General features: G+C 33.5%; 1 long non-coding RNA gene across 1 annotated transcript; it reads left to right on the top strand.

Annotated features, from left to right (window-relative positions):
- The first annotated feature begins 1,605 nt into the window (after positions 1 to 1,605).
- LOC140693250 (uncharacterized) lies at positions 1,606 to 2,912 on the top strand. Its single transcript, XR_012068974.1, has 3 exons — positions 1,606 to 1,713; positions 1,894 to 2,073; positions 2,670 to 2,912. It is a non-coding gene; the product is annotated as an uncharacterized lncRNA (long non-coding RNA).
- Positions 2,913 to 19,879: the final 16,967 nt, after the last annotated feature.

Genomic DNA, 19,879 nt, shown 5'->3' with positions numbered 1-19,879 from the left:
GACTTCAAGTTGTGTAATTTAGTATTTGTGAGAATGAGCTACCTTTTCTTATTACTGGACCAGAGGAAAACCTTCCTGTATGTTAACATTGAACTTGATGTTTGTCATTGGTTTTTCATATATGGCTTTTATTATCTTTAGTTACATTCTGTTTAAAGTGTATTTGTAAACAATATTTTTATAAAAATGTAAAGATCAGACCTGTGAACAATTTTCCTACATTTATTGAGATTATTGTTTTTGAATTCTCAGCTTTTTAAGGGATTGTATCACATATGTAGATTTGCATATGATAAGTAATATTTATGAATCAGGACTAAATCATACATAACTATATTTTATAATACTTATAATATGCAATGAATTCAGGTTGCTAATGTTTATTTAGAATGGAATGAACACATACTGAAAAATAAATTTACATTCTAGCTTGAGTGCACATTTATTTATTTAAAAATTCTATCTCTCATTTTGAATTTGGCTTATGTTTAATGGAATTTATATCTAAAAAATAATATAACTTTTGGTAGAACTGGATTTACTACAGTTTACTGATACAGAACATAGCTATTTACAATTAGGGAACAAAACACTTGCCTTAAAATGCCATATTTTGCTAACAATATCAACTGTTTCAGGACTGAGATACATATTGCTTCCTAAAATGCATTACCTGGTCTTTTCCACCCAACACACATATAGTGTTATTTCTTTGTTTTTTGATTGTTTCTTTGTTTGCCCCTTAATGGAGGCAGTGCCTATTGAACCCAGGATCTTGTACATAAGTGTATTTATCAACATCATTTTGGAACAATTAACAGAAGCCACAAGGTTATGGATTATAAAGATGACAAGAAAATTTATTCCTTCTAGGGACTGAAAAACCTCTGAGTGAAAGAAAGTCAAAGATAAACATTGGTAAATATACAATAAGATTTTCTCTTTTCTAATTTTAATGTAGATTATTAAATTACATTTGTTTAACTTATAGAACTGAATTACAATTAAAAACAAAATTCCACCCTTTGGGATTTCTTAAATTTGATTCATTATTTCTTTCTAATTTTATTTCATAATTACTTACCATTTATTTTTATACAAAACAAATAAACTTATATTTATTCTGCTCATGTTATGAATATAGAGCTACTTATTATAAAGTACACAGATAAATACCTACTTCCATTTCCAAATCAAATTATGTTTCACTTTAATTACAAATGATTTTGAAATTGATATATATTTTCTGTACAGGTTTTACAAAAATTTCACTTTAAATTCCAAAACTTTAAAATTATTTTATATATTTTGTGCATTATTTGTACTCTGTTTACAAATCTGGTATAAATTTTTTTACAAAAGTTTGGAGATTGGTTTTATTTTATAGACCCCAAAATTAAATTATTTAAAAAGATATTGTTGGGATAATATTTGCAGATCAGACTATAAAAATAAGCATCCTATCTGTATCATTTTAACTGGATGAATGAGAAATAAACACTGGCTGAATGTTACACTTGAGTTGCTGGGAGACCAGTCGTTTTGTGATGTCACAGCTACTCAAGTTGAGAACCATGGCGAAGGCCTAGCAGTTTACCTGTGCAGCCCTGCCAAAGCAGCATTTGAAGCTGCAGTGCTCAAAACCATGCAGATTAGAAAAGTAGCTGTAGAAAAAGTTATTTGAGATGCCACATATTTCTTCAGAAATTCAAGGTGTGTCTCCTAAAGTTGGACAAACTGGTTCAGGAAATTCCGGAAGATCTCTATTGTGTGACCAAACATTCTCTGGGGACTTGGACTTGAGGTCTATGATTGAATAAAATGCTTTTCAGATTTTGTCTGAAGAATCCTTAATAAAAACACCATGTTACACACATTCTGTCTCTGTACCAGGTGAAGATAATGAATTTCATTCTCTGAAATTTCCAAGAAAACTCTGGAAAATGGCTGGGGATGACCAATTGAAATCCATCTGGTGGGGTGATAATGGATCTTCCATAGTGATTGTTGAAGATGTCTTCAAGAAGGAAGTTTTGGAAAGAAAGGCCCCTTTCAGAATATTTGAAACTGGAAGTATGAAAAGTTTATTTAGACATCTTAAACTTTATGGGTTTAGGAAAGTGTGGCAGAATTTTCAAAGGACTCCTTGTCTAGCTGACTTTCTGGCAGAAGAAAATGTAGCCTCTGTTTTAAGAAAGGAATTGACAAATTTTAATTACCACTTGGTAACTTATATATAAAAATTTATTTTGTATATCAATCAATGGTAATATAAATGTAAAGCTAGATTTTGAAAATTGTAAAACTACTAAGGTTAGAATACTTTATTTTCTCTAAAAAATGAGGACAGTGCCTTAAGTAGTCAAGATTAAGGGAAACTTTGCTTGCAACTATGAATCTTTCCAGAAATCTAAATAAAGCTATTAAAGCTGCTTTTAAAAAGTGGCATTCACCATTACTGCAAATGCTAAGTCAGTAAATTTGATGAGCATACTATTTAAATGTGTATATTCCAATTAAGAAACTTCACACTATCGTTAGCAATGTTCATATTTTGATAATATTATCTATGCATAGTAAACGTGGAATCTGAGGCTTAATAGGTTAGCCTTTTTGTAGTCTTGTAGTTTGATTAATGTATTACAAAAATGTTTCTCCTTTGGTTGTAGCTGCAGTTGTATCATAATCCAAATTTTAAATGGTGCTGTCCCCAGCTTTTTGTGAGAATAAAAAGAAGAGTTGGGATTAAAAATTCCTCTCTGGTGTCTTCATTGGCTGAAGATTTCAACAAGAAGCACTTTAAAGCAGGGGGTAATATGGATTATCATATTTCTGGTTTTGTGACTGACACTAGTGGAGAAAGTTCATTTTTACCTTCTGCAAATTTAAATATGACTCTAATAAGAAAGCCCTCTAGTAGTCTCATAATTGGTGATACAACTATCCCGATCAGAGGTGATTTCTCTCCTCCATCATCAATGTCACTTAGACCACCAGAACAAATTGCAGTGTATCAATGAGGTAATTTAAATCAGTTCAACATTGTCCTCGGACACTCTCAAAGTAGCTACAATGAAGCAAATGGCCATGATGTGAACTCCATTACAACTTCAATTTCTACTTCTCAGTACAGCATCTTCTCTCTCATATAGAGCAATTATTTTGGACTGATGGTGAACCTTCTGCTTTTCCAAACAGATATCATGACATATCTGCCAATGAAGGTCATTTTCCTAAACTACAACCAGGGATCAACCCACACTTTCCAGTGCCAATGATATCAGATACATCAGCTACATCTCTTTCAAGACCAACTCATCAGCAATTTTCAGTTTATCAACGTCATCCTAATTACAGCTGATGTACCAGAGGACTACCAGATTATGCAGGATAACAAAGATTAAAACTGATGTTGGCAAACGTCGACAAATATCTGCAATTTTTTGGGGGGACAATAAAAATAGATGTGCACCCGAAATTTCTTTATTTTTTTTCAAGTAGAGTAAAGAGTTAAACAAGGGACTAAGTTGCCATTTAAAGAAAAAAATAGATACTTGATTGATATGATCTTTTGATGGAACAATATGGGAGTAAATTTAAATAATTTCTTGAAAGGAAGAAGAAAAAATGGAAGAATTTGGAAAAGGAATAAAACATGTAGAGAGGGAAAAGTACTAAGTGGTTTCTGGTTCATCCTGGCAAGTATGAAAAGTGTTAAATTAAGATAGGTTGGAACAGGAGATAAATGCAGGAACCGGCCCAGGGATCATGGTCTCAATTATGTCATCCCTGGAATCAAAAATGACACATGATGTAGTCTCTGATGGCACATTCAGCATGTGGTAGAATTTAAGACGTAATTTTATCTATCATCTTCTTTGTGCTGTTCTCAAAGCATTACAATTAGTGGTTTCATTTCCTGCCCTCAAGTGTCTACACTATATTTTCTAGTCAATACTTTATCTTGCTTTTATGTTCCAGCCAAAGACAAGCTTACGTCCTCAGGGTGGCACTTAATGCCTTTTCAAATTTAAGCAAACAAACACAACTTAGTTTAGTTATTACTTTATAAATCTGGCATCTGACTACCTTGGCAGATCTTTATGTTTCACTGTATCTGGAGATACATCCAGGCAAATGATTGTCAACAATGTTAGCTCCACACTCAACACTTTTAACCCAGCTTATCCTTGGACTTTGGGTGTCCTCCTTTTACCTACTTAGACTATCCCCATCTCAGCACAGAAACAAACTCCTACAGGTGTTTTCTGTCTATCCCCTTTTCCTCGTCTTTCTTGGATACCAGCACAGAAAACAGCACATGCCACAGGATGCATTTTTGTATTCAGTGAATAAAAAATTCATGTTGACTTTAAGCAAAATCTACTTTCCTGAAACAGCAAAACTCTCATGGTTTTCTAACTATTTCATTATGGTCTTTACTCTTCACCACAAACTAGCTCTTTTCATAGCCCAAGGACTAGTCAATCAAGACAGTTATTGGAGGTAGATACAGGAGACAAAGTATTATTTCCTTCTTAATTCATACCTCCAGAGGCCTAAGGCATTTCATTCTCATTTGATGGATATTTTCCTGTCTCTTCATCACCCACCCATCCCAAAATAGCTGATTCTCTTCCGCATACCAATAACTATACTGCCTTCTAATTAATTTACTTCTTAGAATCAGAGCTTTGTCCACAAGAGACAGTGACATTGCAAAGAGTTAATGTAGGTTTTTACACCCCACATAAATTGTGCCCCTTCTAACCTTCATGCAGAAAGTATCTAGGAGGTACTTGCCCCTTGGTTGGGGTGGTGGTTTTCAGTAACCTAAATGTAATCTAAGATGTGTGGACTAGAAGGAGGTGAGGGTGGTAGAATTAAAAATTTGTCCAACTGCAAGAATACTGAATTTATACAGATATTAGGAAATATAAAATATTCACGGACGTCTTTGACAATTTCCCATTAATTTAAAATAAAAGGTGAAGCACTTTCATAGTGTGAAATGCCCTGAAATGTTGGAAAAATTGTAGGCAAGGTCAGGGAGCCTAAGGCTACTGCTCACAATGATGTAGCCAGTGTCAGCTGATAAGACTGGAATGGCAGAATTGAGTACTGAAAATTTGTTACCAGTATTGATGAAAGCATTTGATAATCTGGAGAATGGGCACATGGGCCAGGGTGAACTCTAGAAACATCCCAACAATATGACCTCTACCAAGAGCAGAATAGAGACCACTTGCAGATGGAGAACTTTGTCTGGACAGCATTGGTTCTTCCTACAACAGAAAAATCAAGCTTTTATGTTTGTCAGCTGAACACTGATGGTGGCTATATTGTTGTTTACATTAGCAGTCTGGGGTAAAAATGGGCTGGTTCAACAGCTAGTTTCCATCTCTCTTATCAGAGAGTGGGTCTTACCGTGATCATCTTAACAAGGTTCAATAATGTTAAGTCTAAAGCAACAGTTTACTTTCAAAATTAGAAATCCTAAAGAAAAATATTGTATGTTTGTCCATCTATAGATTTCTACCTGGGAAAATCTAGACTATTGGCAAAGGTACAAAAGTTGGCTGGTGTTTGAAAACTATTCTCTGAGCCCTGCCCACTGAATTCTTCCCACTAAATACCACAAATCTCTCTATCACTCTGTGTGTGTGTGAAGTTGGATTGTTAAGCAGTAACTAAGTTTGTCTTAGTTGAGTCATCATTGAATTATTCCTCTGCATCTGGCAGAATCTCTGTGAATTAAGAGTTTCATTGAGCCACCAGATTTTCTTCCGATCAGGGAGAGATAGATTATATTTCTCCCAGTGTACTAATTGCTACCTGCTCATTGAATCCCGAGCTGATGCTTGGGCCAAGCGTCTCAACCCTTGAATGGGACTGAGTCATATACATTCTCCAGTCCCCAGAGCCCAGAACAGGACTGTATCACCTTTTTAATTTAAGCTTATGTCTGTGTTTTTTTCTTTTAATTCTCATTGTTTACACAACTTATTTTGGCTTTGGACACCATTTGACTAATTTATAGAGTCTGAGTCACTGACTTATTCCCGTTCTCCTAGAAATTGCAACATCCTTTCCTCCCTTTGACTACCTGGAATTGAGTGAGCGTAGTCATCATTTTGAAAGCAGTCCTCATTCCTAATAATGCAGAACTTTTACACTTCTTTTCCCAGCACTAGGGAAAGAATCTTTGTTGTGGATCTCAGGGATTATCCTCACATTCCCGAATGCAAACATGAGAAAACACCACATTTTTATCCAAAATCAAGTCTTTGTCTCTATTGCATTCCCATTGCAGTTAAGAATTGTAGGAGTTCTAAGATTTTACCATGCTGAGATTTTAAGCAACCTAGCATGTTCTTTTCTTACCGATGCTGTTGTGGAGTTGAGACCATCGGTCAGAGTCATTGAACTTTATCACTCACAGCAAGAGCAGTCAGTTTTAAATTTGTATCCATTCCCTAATCTCAGATGAATACACAGAGTGAAATTTTGATGCCTACAGAAGCAGTGGGCTGTTACCATGAAGAAAGTTTAAGGCATGGTAAAACACTAATTTTATTAGTATCTTTATGTATAATTTATTAGAATCACTTATTTATTAGTATCTTTACCTAGGATAAGTATATCATGACTCAAGTTTACTTGCTGCAAAACAATCATGAGAAATGACATGGGAATAAATGACCATTGAATTTCCATTTTTCCTTCTGCTTTTATAAGATAGAATTAGCATAAAACATTAAGTATTGGTGCATAGGCTATTGATTTGATTTACAACTATAATGAAATAAATATCATAGCAACTCTAGGGAGAATTAATTATTTCATTTAGATACAATTTTAAAGAAATACAATTTGTCTTTAGGTTGTGATGAGAAAACTTATGGTTAGCTCTCTTAACAACATTCATATAGAACATAAAGCAGTTTTAATTGTAATTTTCATGTTATTACAGGGCATCCCTATAACACGTTTATTTTAAGGCTGGAGGTTTGTAGCTTTTGAGTGCATTAATCAAATACTCCTTTTCCAACCCCTGCCTCTGTTAATTACAAATCCAGTTTCTTTTTCTATAAGTATGTATGTTTGTTCTTGAAGTATACTTTAATCTATAACACTGTGTTAGTGTCTCCTACACAACATAATGTTCGCTATTTTTAATACATTTCATATTTTCACCAGAATATATCTAGTTATGTTATGTTGATATGTAAAGGTATTTCATAGTTATTGAGTATTCCCAATACATTACATTTCTTGTCCCTGATTCATTTAATTTGCAACTGGAAAATTTTCTCTCTTAATTTTCCTCATATTTTTCTTTTCCTCACCCCATTTCCCTCCTTCTTGTGAAAATCCTGTTTCTTACTTTATGTTTAACTCCTTTTCTGTGTTGTTATTTTCATTTGTTTAAAATTCCACATGTGAGTAAAATCATTCAGCACTTATCATTCTCCTTCTGAGTTATTTCACTTAGCATATTACCCTCTTGGTCTGCCCATTTGTTGCAAATGACAAAAACTTATTCTGCTTAGAACTGAATAAAAACCCATTGCATTTTTATCTGTGTGTGTACATATATATACATATAAATACTGCATATATATTTAGTTCCTGTGTGTGTATATATTTATGTAAATATAGATAAATCTGTAGTTAAGATGGGTATATATATATATATTATAAATGCACATCTTTTTTCCATCATGTATTTATGAGCAATTAATTTGCTTGTATATGCTGTCTATTGTGAATAATGCTGCAATGAATATAGGTTTGAATTTATCTTTTCTAATTACTGTTTTTATTTTCTTGGAATTAGTATCCAGATATGGAAATGTAGAATTATATTTCATTTTTATTTTTAGATAAATCTCCATGTTGTTTTCTACAATGGCAGCATATATTTCCATTCACTCCAGGAGTGCATCAGGGTTGTTTATCCTACATCCTACCAACATTTATTTTTGTTATCTTTTTGATAATAGTTATTCTGATTAGTGTGACATAAAATCTCATTGTGCTTTAGACTTGCATTTTTCTGATTGTTCGTGATGTTGATCAGTTTCATGTGCCTGTTGGTTATCTTTCCCCCACTGTATATTCATTTTTTGTAATGGGCTAAATGACCATAACTGTCTGATTTCATTTCTAGGCATTCTTTGTGTTCCATTATTCTGTTTGTTCTGTGCCACTACCATATTATTTTTATTACTGTGGATTTGTAGTATATTTTCAAATGAGGGTCAGTGATACATCCTCTTTGTTCTTTGTCAAAGTTGTTTGTGTTTCTAATTTGTTTGTTTTGTTTTCTTTTTTTTTTTTAGTGATTTCAATTCTTTTGTGTTTACATGTAAATTTTAGAATTATTTATTTTAAGTGTCTGAAAATGCCCTTGGTATTTTGATAGGCACTGAATTTAATTTGTGTATTTTCTTGTCTTGTACTGTCATTTAAATAATATTTACTTCCTCATCTACAAACACAGTATATCCTTTCATCTGTTTGCATTATCTTCAATTTCTTTTATAAATATTTTATAGTTTTCTGAGTACAGGACTTTTATCTCCTTGGTTGCATATATTTCTTGATTTTTTTTCTGTAATGCAACTGTAAATGAGACAGTTCCCTCACTTTCTGTATCAGTTAGCTTCTTGTTAGTGTGTAGAAATGCAACACTTCTGTATGTTAATTTTACATTCGGAAATTTTACCAAATGCATTGATAAGCCCTAGTAGTTCTGTGGCACCATTTTTAGGATTTCTGTTTAAATTATGTCATCTGCAAACAGATACTTTTACTCTTTTTCTTAATCAGCTATATTTTATTTACATTTATTTTGAATAGCTATGGCTAGAATTTCCAATACTATAATGAATATAAGTGGTAAGAGTGAGCACTCTTGTCTTCTTCCTGCTCTTATTGGAGATGCTTTAAGCTTTTAATCAGTGAGTGTCATGTTAGCTGAGTTCTTGTCATATAAGACCTTAACTGTTTTGAGGTATGTTTCCTCATGCCCAATTTGAGGAGAAATATATTCATAAATAGATACTGAATTTGTCAAAACATTTTATGACTCTATTGAGGTGACCATATTAATTTTATTCTTCAGGTTGTTAGTGTGGTGTATCATACTGATTAATTTGTGGGTATTGAATCACTTTTGTATCCCTGGAATGAAATATACTTAATCATAATGTATAATCCTCTTAATGTATTGTTTGAAATGCTAACAATTTAGTGATTAATTTTTGAATCTATGCTAATCGCTCGTATGTAACCTGTAATTTTTTGAGGTATTTGTTCCTGTTTTAGTAGTAGTGTGATACAGAAATTTGCGGTAGGAAGCCTCCTTTCTCTCAAAACTTTTGGAATATGCTGAGAAGTACAGGTGATAGCTCTTCTCTAAATGTTTGGCAGAAATCTCCCGTGAAGCTCTCTAGGCCTGGAATTTTGATTCTTGGGAGATTTTGTTTATTTACTTATTCAATTTCATTAGTGTTAATCTGTTAATATTTTCTACTTCTCATTCCATCCTGGAGATTATTTCTTTCTTAGATGTTGTCCATTTCTTCCAGGGTTTCCATTTTATTAGCATATAATAATTTGTTGTATCTTCATATGATGCTTTGTATTTCTTTGATATAAGCTGTAATTTCTCATTTATTTCAGAGTTAATGAATCTGTACTCTTCTTTGCTCATGTGTCTGGCTAAAGTTTATCAACAATATTTATCTTTCAAAAGCAATTACTTTGTTTGATTAAATGATTCTGCTTTTAATCTTTATTTTATTTAATTATGTTCTGACCTTTCAGCTGTTTTTCCTTCTACTAACAAACTTGCTTATTATTTTGCTACAACTTTTGGTTGTAAGAATATGTTGTAAGAGAGACATGTTTCTTATTTGTATAAGTATGATTATTTTGCTATAAGTATCCCTATTAATATTGCTTTTGTTATACCCCATAGATTTTTTGTTGTTGTCATTTTTCTTTATATATTTTTTCTTTGATTTATACAGCAATCCAGTTGTTGTTAATAATGTATGATTTATCCTCCACACTTTAGAATTTTTCTCAGGTTTTTTCTTTTAGTAAATTTCTATTCTCACAAAATCCATAAGTTTCTTCTCACAACAAGGAGAAAAATAATAAAATTTATACAAAAACCTGGAAGACAAAAATTTTCCAAAATTATTTTTAAAAATGTGCAAAGCTGTGGGTATTATCCTCCCTGAGTATATAACATACAACAAAGCTACAGTTATGAATGCATCAAAATATGGCACTTCAAGAAACTCATAGATAAATGGAACAAAATAAAGAGTACTAAAATAAACCAACACAAACATATGGCCAATTAGTCTACAATGAAGGATGCAAGAGTATACAACTGAAAAAAGGCAGTCTCTTGAACAAGTAGTTTTGAGAAAACGGGACAGTACACGTAAAAGGAAGATGTAAGAGCACTTCCTTCCATAGTATGCAACATAAGATAAAAATGGATTGATTTCCTAAATGTAAAACCCAAAAATGTATATTTACTGACAAAGAACAGAAGCATAAATGAATTTGAGATAAATCATAGCAATGTTTATTTTTGATCTGTCCCCAAATTAAAAAAAAAGGAAAAGTAACAATTACAGTTTTTAGTTTACTGAGGAAAAAGTAGATATACTATGCGATACATGGACTCTGCTTCTTATATAAGTGTGAAGTGCAAAATCTTTTGCAGAGCAAAGGAGAACTTCAACAAGAGATATGATAACAGATAGAATATAAGGAAAAATTTCAGACAATGAAACCAACAAAATGTTAATATCCATAATATATATATAATATGATATATATATCATATTTGTCTCAATATTTAAAAATTAAAGACCCCAAATTAAAAACAGTTGAAAGATCTTAATGGAAACTTTTCAAAATCAGACATGTGGATGATTTTCTTCACATACAAAGAAACATAACGTTGCTATCCATTAGGAAAACATAAGTCAAAACCAGAATTAAATATAATCTCACAGCAACCAAAAAGCTATTAACAAAATTCTACAAATGACAAACATTAATAAGAAATTTGGGAAGAGGGAACACAGGTACATTGTTGGTGGAAATATAAATTGTTGCATCCACTATTATTAAAGTGTGGACAGTGCTCAGAAAACTAGAAATAGAAGCATTATATGTTGCAGCAATTCCAGTTTCTGGTATAAATCTGAAAAAATATGAAAACATTAAACTAAAGGACATATTACCCCCAATGTTCTTAACATCATCATTTATAGTAGCCAAGGAAAGAAGCACAACTCAACTGCCCATCAACAGATGATTGGCTGAAGTAGATGTGAGATATAGATAACATAATAAATACTTAGTCATTGTCATATTAAAAAATAAAATTCTGCCACTTGGAACAATGTGACTGGACCCAGAGAGTGTTGCACAAGGAAAATAAGTCATAAGGAGAAAAACATTCTATGTTGTCACTTAAATGAGGAAAATAAAGATATAAGAGAAATAATCATTAAAAAATAGGAACAGAATCACATATAAATGTGTAGTGTACCAAGTTTTGGTTTCCTGTGGGGACAGGGAAGAAGGATGGAGAAGACAGAAATGTGCAAGCTACTAGTAATAAATTAGAGAACCAACAGGGCTATATTTACAGCAGTGAGAATTATTTTAAAAATTTAATTGATTTTAAAGAGATTATAGGGATATATTACAGTAAAACGTGCATGTAGGTGGGAAAAACTTTGAAAAAAACAACCCAGGATAATCAAAATATTTTGTAGTACTCTGACATAAAGGGAGGTGATTTATTCACTTTCTTCAATCTTTTCATAATGTCCTTAGTAGAATTTAAGCTTTTATCTGAAAAAGTATATACTTTTAAAAGTGACATAAGTTTAAACAATTTCTGTCTCTCCCCTTTCATCTACAGTCAATAAAACGTTCACATCTCAACCAAAAATAATACAACACAAAACAATAATCCGGAACGTATGTGAACAGGTAAAGTTTGGTGGACTAAAACACACAAAAGAAGCTGAACTGAGGGAGGAGCAGATTTGATGTGTGAAACCAAGGCCCCCTGACTAGGATATATGAGTCCTCAAGTTCAGACAACCCAGTAGGAACAGGGTCTCATTGGATTACACTGCATCAGCCTCCAACTGCACCAGTACTCATGGTCACATGTAACTGGAGGGAGCCACAAAGGAGACAGAAATTCCATCCTTCAGACACTCAGACATTCATGAAAATGTCCCTACTCCCCATTCACAGTGGTGGAGACAAGGTACCTTGCAACACTGGAGATATCAAAGGCACTTGTCTGATTCGAAATACCCACCAGTCTTTACACATTTCCTCAATGTGTACACTGAGTCTCAAGTGGTATCAGATAAAAGGAAGGGTTCACCGTCCCAGTGACAACAGTGGCTTTAACTACCAAAGAAGTCTAAGAAGTGACAATGAAAGCACATCTTTTATCCAGACAGTAGAGACTGCAAAGTGCCAGTTTGAAATATTATCAGAGGTAGCTCAGGTAAGTAAAATAAAAGATTGTGCAATATTGCAAACTACCAGAAAACAAAAGCAAGGACTCCAACTCCCAATTTTTTATGTGTCATCAGAGCAATAATTTATCAAGATCATGACCAGTCACAGTAACATTATAGGGCACGCACACATACACATAAACTCACACAGACACCGACACAGTCACAGACACACATGCACACACACCTGCGTGCACACACACACACACACAATGTCAACCCTGCAGCAAACAAACTTAAAGTCATGGTGTATTGCCACATAACTAATAGAGAATCCAAATATGTGCCATACACAATCTCAATACAAGAAACAAAAATAAGAAAGCAGTTTAGTTAGCTCAGGAATAAATTAAATGATGATAAGGAATACATTACCAAAGAGACTGAAACTATAAAATATCCAAACATTATTGGAGGACCAGGAGAACTTATTAATTGAGATGAAGAATGCAACAGAAAGCATTGGAAGTAGAGTGTCTTTCTGTAAGAGAGATTAACAAACTCACTAATACAAAACTAGAAATGATAGGAGAGGGCAGATATTCAAGATATTAAAAAGTGAGGAAATTCTACAGTAGCCATCAGACTTCCTCAGGAAGTGCACATTAGAGTGGAATCCTGGAGGGAGTAGAAAGTTAGAAGGCAGCTGATGGTTTATTTAAAGAAATAATAGTTTATAACTTCCCGAACCTGTGAAAGGAACTGATATACAATTCCATGAGCCAACAAAACACCAATAACTATATGAAAAAGGGACCTCCTTTAGGATATGTCACATGAAAATTGGCAAGTCAATGGCAGAGTAATATTTTAAAGGTAACCAAAAATAGTTATGATAATCTACAAAGGATCCCCCATTAAGCTATCAGCAGATTTCTGAGCAGAAAACATAGGCCACGGGTAAATAAAATTACATTTCAAACTACTGAAATAAGAAGTCACTCACCCAATAATATTTAGATAGTTATCACTTAGATATAAAGTGAAAATAAAGACTTTATCAGACAAACAAACCTGAATGTGACAAAAAAACAAAACCGAGACACCTTATAAGAGGTACAGAATAGAAGTCTTCTAAGAAATATAAATTGGCAAAAATGGTAAAACATTGACCAAAATGCTAAGGAGAGACCACGAGAAATTTTCATCTGTTCATTTGGGTATGTTTTTAAATGCTACTATAATATATGGATTAAAGAGAGAAAAATAGGAATTCAGGAGAAATAAATATAGATAAGTCAAACTGGTTACATGCTCACAACAATAAAAGAAATAATTTGAAACAGTAATCATAAAAGGTAAAGAGTAAAATTAAAACAATATTAAAGGAAGCTTCTATCAGTGGAAAAAGGACTAAATTATACATGAGATGTTTTATTTTTAATTGAAGTACAGTAGATGTACTATATTGTGTAGTTTCAGATATACAGCATAGTTATTCTAATCACTTTGTAGATTATATTGCATAATGAATTATTACAATAATTTTAACATACAAGTATTTTAAGCTATTGTGTACAATTCCATGCTCTATACAGATTATCCTTGTTGCTTCTCTATTTTATGGATACTACTTTGTATCTGTAAATACACTTCCATTAAAATCTCTTTCCCTTCCACTTTGGTAAACATAAATTTTTCCCATATCTTTGAGTCTGCTTAAGTCTTGTCTATCTTATCTCTTTACCTCTATAACATGTCTCTATCTATCTATCTATCTATCTATCTATCTATCTATCTATCTATCTATCTAACCATCTATCTATCTCTCCATCTCTCTATCAATCATGCATTATCCTTCTATCTATTTATCTGCCATCTATCATTAGATAGCTATAGATAGATGTACACAGATATTTGTTACTTTTTAAATTCCACATATAAATTATATTATATACTTTTGTCTTTGTCTAAGTTAATTCATTAAGCACATTATTTACTAGGTCCATTCAGGATGCTGAAAAACAATGTGTTATACATTTTCATGGCTGAGTATTATTCCATTGCATATTTATAGAAACATCATATCTTCTTAAGTCCATAGTCTACTGTGGACACTTGGATTGCTTTTCTGTCTGCATATTATAAACAGTGTTCTTGTGAACATTGGTTCTTCTCAACTTAGGGTGTTTTCCCCAGATTTTTCCTAGGAGAGTTATTACTGGGTGATATTGTAGTTAACTTTTTAGGCTTTAAACAAATCTGAATACTGTTTTCCAAAGAAGTTGTACCAATTTACATTACTACTTAGAGTATGCAAGAGATTTCATACCTCCACAACTTCTCCAACACTTAATATTTGTAGACTTTTTGATAATAGCCATTTTACCAGTGTGATGTGATAACTCATTGTGGTTTTGATTTGCAATTACCTAATAATTAGTAAGGTTGTGCAAATTTATTACTTGCCTGTTACTCATCTGTAAGTTTTCTTTGGAGAAAAACAAACTCAGGTACTCTGCTCTTGTTTTTGACTGGGTTTTTTTTTTTCACATTGAGTTGTGAAACCTAAATCCATGTTACATCTATTAACCTACATCTATTAACCAATGGTCACTTGCATTGTTTGCAAATATGTTCTCCAATTACACAGGCAGTATTTTCATTTCATTGAGAGTGTCCTTAGCTGTGCAGAAATTTTCAAGTTTGTTTAGGTCCCACTTGCTTATTTTTGCTTTTGTTCTTTTGCCTTAGGAGACTGATATAAGAAAATATTCCTATGATATATATCCAATAGTGTATCACCTATATTCCCTTCTAGCAGTTTTATAGTATCAGGTCTTACATTTAGCTCCTTAATACACTTGGAGTTTATTTTTGTATATGATGTCAAGGAATGCTCTCATTTCACTGTTTTACGTGTAGATGTCCAGATTTCCCAACACCATCCATTGACGTGACTGTCTTTTATCCATTGTGTACTCTTGCTTCTTTTATCATAGATTCATTGCTCATAGGTGTGTGGAAATATTTCTAGGCTCACTATCTGTTTTTATTGATAATATATCTGTGCCAATGCCATAATCTTTTTATTACTGTAGGTTTATAGTATAGTAAGGTATCTGGGAGGGTTATACCTCCAGATTTGTTGTTTTTTCTCAAGATCATTTTGGCAATTTTTAATGGTTTCATGTAATACTTAGAGTTATTTATTTTCTGGTTCTGTGGAAAATACTACAGTTTCTTAACAGGAATTGCATTATATCTGTAGGTTTCTTTGTGTAGTACGGCCATGTTAACAATATTAACCCTTTCAATCCAAGAGCACAAGACATCTTTCCATTTCTTTGAATCATTTTTAATTTCTAATTAAATGTTTTTTTAATTTTCAGTGTGTAGATCTTTCATATATGTGATTACATTTATTCCAAGATATTCGGGGGAAAGTGGTATTAAATTTTATTGATTTCAGCGTCCATTTTATGGTATCTCATGATTAATGTGTAGAAATTCAAGAGACTTCTTTACATTAATCTTGTACCCTGCTCCCTTGATGAAATTATTTATTGTTCATAATAGTCAGTTTGGAGCCCTTAGGACTCTGTATGTATATTGTTATGCCTACAGTAATGGTGAGAATTTTGCCTCTTTCTTTCCATTTTGTGTTTCTTTTTCTTCTTTTTCTTTTCCTTTTCCTTTCTTCTTTTAGTATTGAACAGAAATGGTGAGAGTAGGAATCATTGTCTTGTTCACGAATTTACCCAGAAGGATTTCACCATTTCCCCTGAGTATTATAAATTGTTATAAATAGCCTTTAGCATGTTGAGAGACGTTCCCATTGTACTCACTTTCATGAGAATTCTGATGATGAATGTATGTTGAAGTTTGTCAAATGCTTATTATTTTTGTATTGACATAGTTTTGTGAATTTTGTCCTTCCATTATAAGATATGTGTCATGCTGCTTGACTTGTGTATGTTGAGCCATCCTTGTGACTCTGAAAGGAATCCAATTGATCATCGTGTATAATCCTTTCTAAGTATTCCTGGATTCATTTGTTGATGTTTTTCGAGGATTTTTGAATGTATATCCTCATTCATCAAGGATTTTGGATTTTCATTTTCTTTTTTTTTTTGGTAATGTCTTTGACTGGTTTTGTTATCAGGGTAATGTTGGCCTCATAGAATAACATTGGGGATTTTCCTTCCAACTTCATTTTTTAAAATAGTTTGGGGGAAAGTTGTTTTGCTGAAGGTATCCAGGCATTTTGTTCAAGGGGTGTTTCTAAAATTACACATTTTATTGAACATATACTGATTGCTCTTTTCATGTTCTCAGTTTTCTCTTTATTCAGTGTTGATGGGCTGTACATTTCTAGAAATTTGTCCATTTCATTTAGGTCGTGCTGTTTGTTGTCACATAACAGCTCATAGTGCTTTCATAAATTGTTTTGTATTTGCGTAATATCAGATATTATTTCTACTATTTTATTTCTTATTTTGTTTCAGTCCACTCTCTGTATTTCTTGATAAGCCTGGCTAAATGCTCACCTGTTTGTTAATATTTTCAATAAAAATTAAAGCTTTTGATTTTATGATTTGTAATTTATTTTTCAATATTACTTTATATATTTTCAACATAATCATTAAAGATTTCTCATTCTACTGCCTTAGGGTTTTGTTTGTTCTTATTGTTATTTTGGGTGGTATGTTTGGTCCTTTCTATCAGGTTTTCCTTGTTCTATGTAGAAGTCCTGATATGTTGTGAACTTCCCTCTTAGGTTTGTCTTTGCTGCATCACATACCTTTTATGAAGCTGTGTATTCATTGTAATATGTCTCCAAGTTGATTTTATTACCTCTTTGATTTCATCATTGAATGGGTTTTATTTTATTTATTTGTGGATATGGTTTGACCTCATGTTTGTGCTTTTCCTATACTTCTTTCTAAAGTTGATGCACAGTTTCTTACTTTTGTGTATGGAAAAATACTTGCTGTAATCTATATTTGCTTAAAGTTCCTGAGGCTCATTTCATGACATAATCTGTCATTTATTCCTTAGATAACATCCTGTGCACACTTGAAATGTTTATGTGTTCTGCTTTTCTGATGCAGTGTCCAATAGCTCAGTTAGGTTCAAATGATCTAATATGCTATTAAGATCTCTATTTCCTTACAGATATTCTTTCTGGATAATCTGGCTATCAGAATAGTGAAGTGTTCAACTCACCTACTATTATTGTTTTATAATGAATTAATTCTTTCCTGTCTACTAAATTTCATTTTATAATTAGGATCTACGGTGTTGGGTCCATATACAATTTAATGAGTGTAATACACTATTTTTTATTCATCTCTTTTTCTTTATATAATCTCATATTTTTCATTTTGGCCCCTTTTTTAAAACGTATTTTGTATGAGGAGAGCATTGCAATCTGCAATTTCTTTCCATTTCCATGGGATATCTTTTCCATTTATTTCCAGAGTATGTTTATCTTCCACCATAAAGTGAGACTTTTGGAGGGCGAGGCAAAGATGTTGGAGTAGAAAGATGCTCGTAGCTAACCCTTTCCCACAAATGCACCAACAATCACATCCACAGACCCACTCAGCTAACCAGAGAACCTGCAGAACTCTGACAGAATATTGTCCTCTTCAATAGATAAAGATGTGAATAATCTGGTAGGAGAAAAGGAAGAAAGAAAGAAGAAAAGGCAAAACAGAGTGGGACAGGTCTGACAGAGAGGGAGCAGCAAAGAAGGACTTTTGCTCATTCACTGTGTCTCCCTCCTACAACTGAGAGATCAGCAGGATGGAGGGGGAGCCTCCAAGGCTTGGACATGTACATAGTATAAGTTGACTGACATAATTAAGTTAAACAGGCACATAGGATCCCTGTAGTTCTCAGCCAAAGATGCAACCCAGAAGTTGGGGGCAGGGACAAGCTGCCCAAGCAGGGAGGTAGTTGGGGATGGCTGCGCTGTGGCAGCCCAGGGGAATGGAGTTGACTTTGTGTCATGGCTGTGGGTTCATAGGGCAGAACAACCTGGGCCCTCCATAAAACAACTGGGCAGATGTGCCCTGTGGGTGAAGGGTGCATTGCCCATCTCTGAAATTTACAAATGTTTCTAGGTGAAGAGAGCTAGGGCTCAGGCACAGCCACCATACCCTCTAGTGCTTTACATCGAGGTGGTAGTGGACACAAAACCTGCATCTACACCTAAGGACATAGCAACCTCAAGGGCAAGACCGAGACTTGTCTACAGACTGAGGCAGATAGGAATATACTGGCTGTTTCCCCAGAGAACTTGTTTGACAAGACAAACAAGGAGCTGGATTTTGGCTCAGTCTTCCCTGAGCCCACTTCTTGTGTGCAAACCCGAGGCAGAGCGTATAGTGGCACAGAGCAGCAGAGTGATCGGCAACCTGACGGGGCGAGTGGCCCGTCTAATTTTGGGCAGGAATACAGCCCCTGACCATGGTGCTGGAGAGGTTATGGTGCTCAGTCCTGCCTGGTCAGTCTGCAACATCAGACTGCAGCATCGGGCAGGGCATTGAAAATTCCACCCAGAGTAAAGAGAGCTTCATCAGAACCAGTGTTGGGTGTAGGAGCGATCTGATTGCTGACATACCCTGGGAGCAGCACAGATGAGGGCTCCAATGGAGGGCCTCTGGGAATAACAAGCTGGGCTTCCAAATCAGGGTGAATAAAGAAAGACTTCACATTAAAAGTTCACAGTCTCCAGGAGAACAATGACCACCCCATTGTATTAATCAGATTTTAACTGTTCCATTTTATATTACCCTCATAATTTTTACTTCTTCTTGCATTATATATACCCCCATTTTAATCCCTTTGAAATTTTTAAAAATATTTTTATTATTATTATTTTTCCAGACTCTGCTTCAAATTCCTTTTCTTTTATTCAGTATAAAATGCCTTCAAACATTCATTTCTCCCTTCTTAAAAATTCTTTCTCTCTCTTTTTTCTCTTTTCTAAGTTGTATAACTACATAGGCATTAGGTAGATAAACTACTTTAGGACCACAGTAGATAACTGATACTCCATAAACCACAGTGCCAGAGAGTTAGTAGAAAATTGAAGAAGCATAGAAACCATTCCCAATTTAAGATCAAGAGAAATCCCCTGAAAGAACGATCAGTGAAACAGACATTTATATCCAACTAGATAAATATTCCAAAAACGGAGTGATCAAAGTACTGAAGTAAATGAAAGTGATAGTGTTTAGAGATACAAAATATGTCAAAAATGAAATAGAAGCTATAAAGAAGAGATGAGTAAAATAGGTAAACCTGTTGACTGAGATGAGGAATGATTTAAAGGTGTAGCA

The sequence above is a fragment of the Vicugna pacos genome, unplaced genomic scaffold (assembly GCF_048564905.1).
Source record: "Vicugna pacos unplaced genomic scaffold, VicPac4 scaffold_19, whole genome shotgun sequence".
NCBI lineage: Eukaryota > Metazoa > Chordata > Mammalia > Artiodactyla > Camelidae > Vicugna > Vicugna pacos.
The sequence above is the reverse complement of the archived record's forward strand: the minus strand, read 5'-3'. Positions and strand labels throughout refer to the sequence as shown.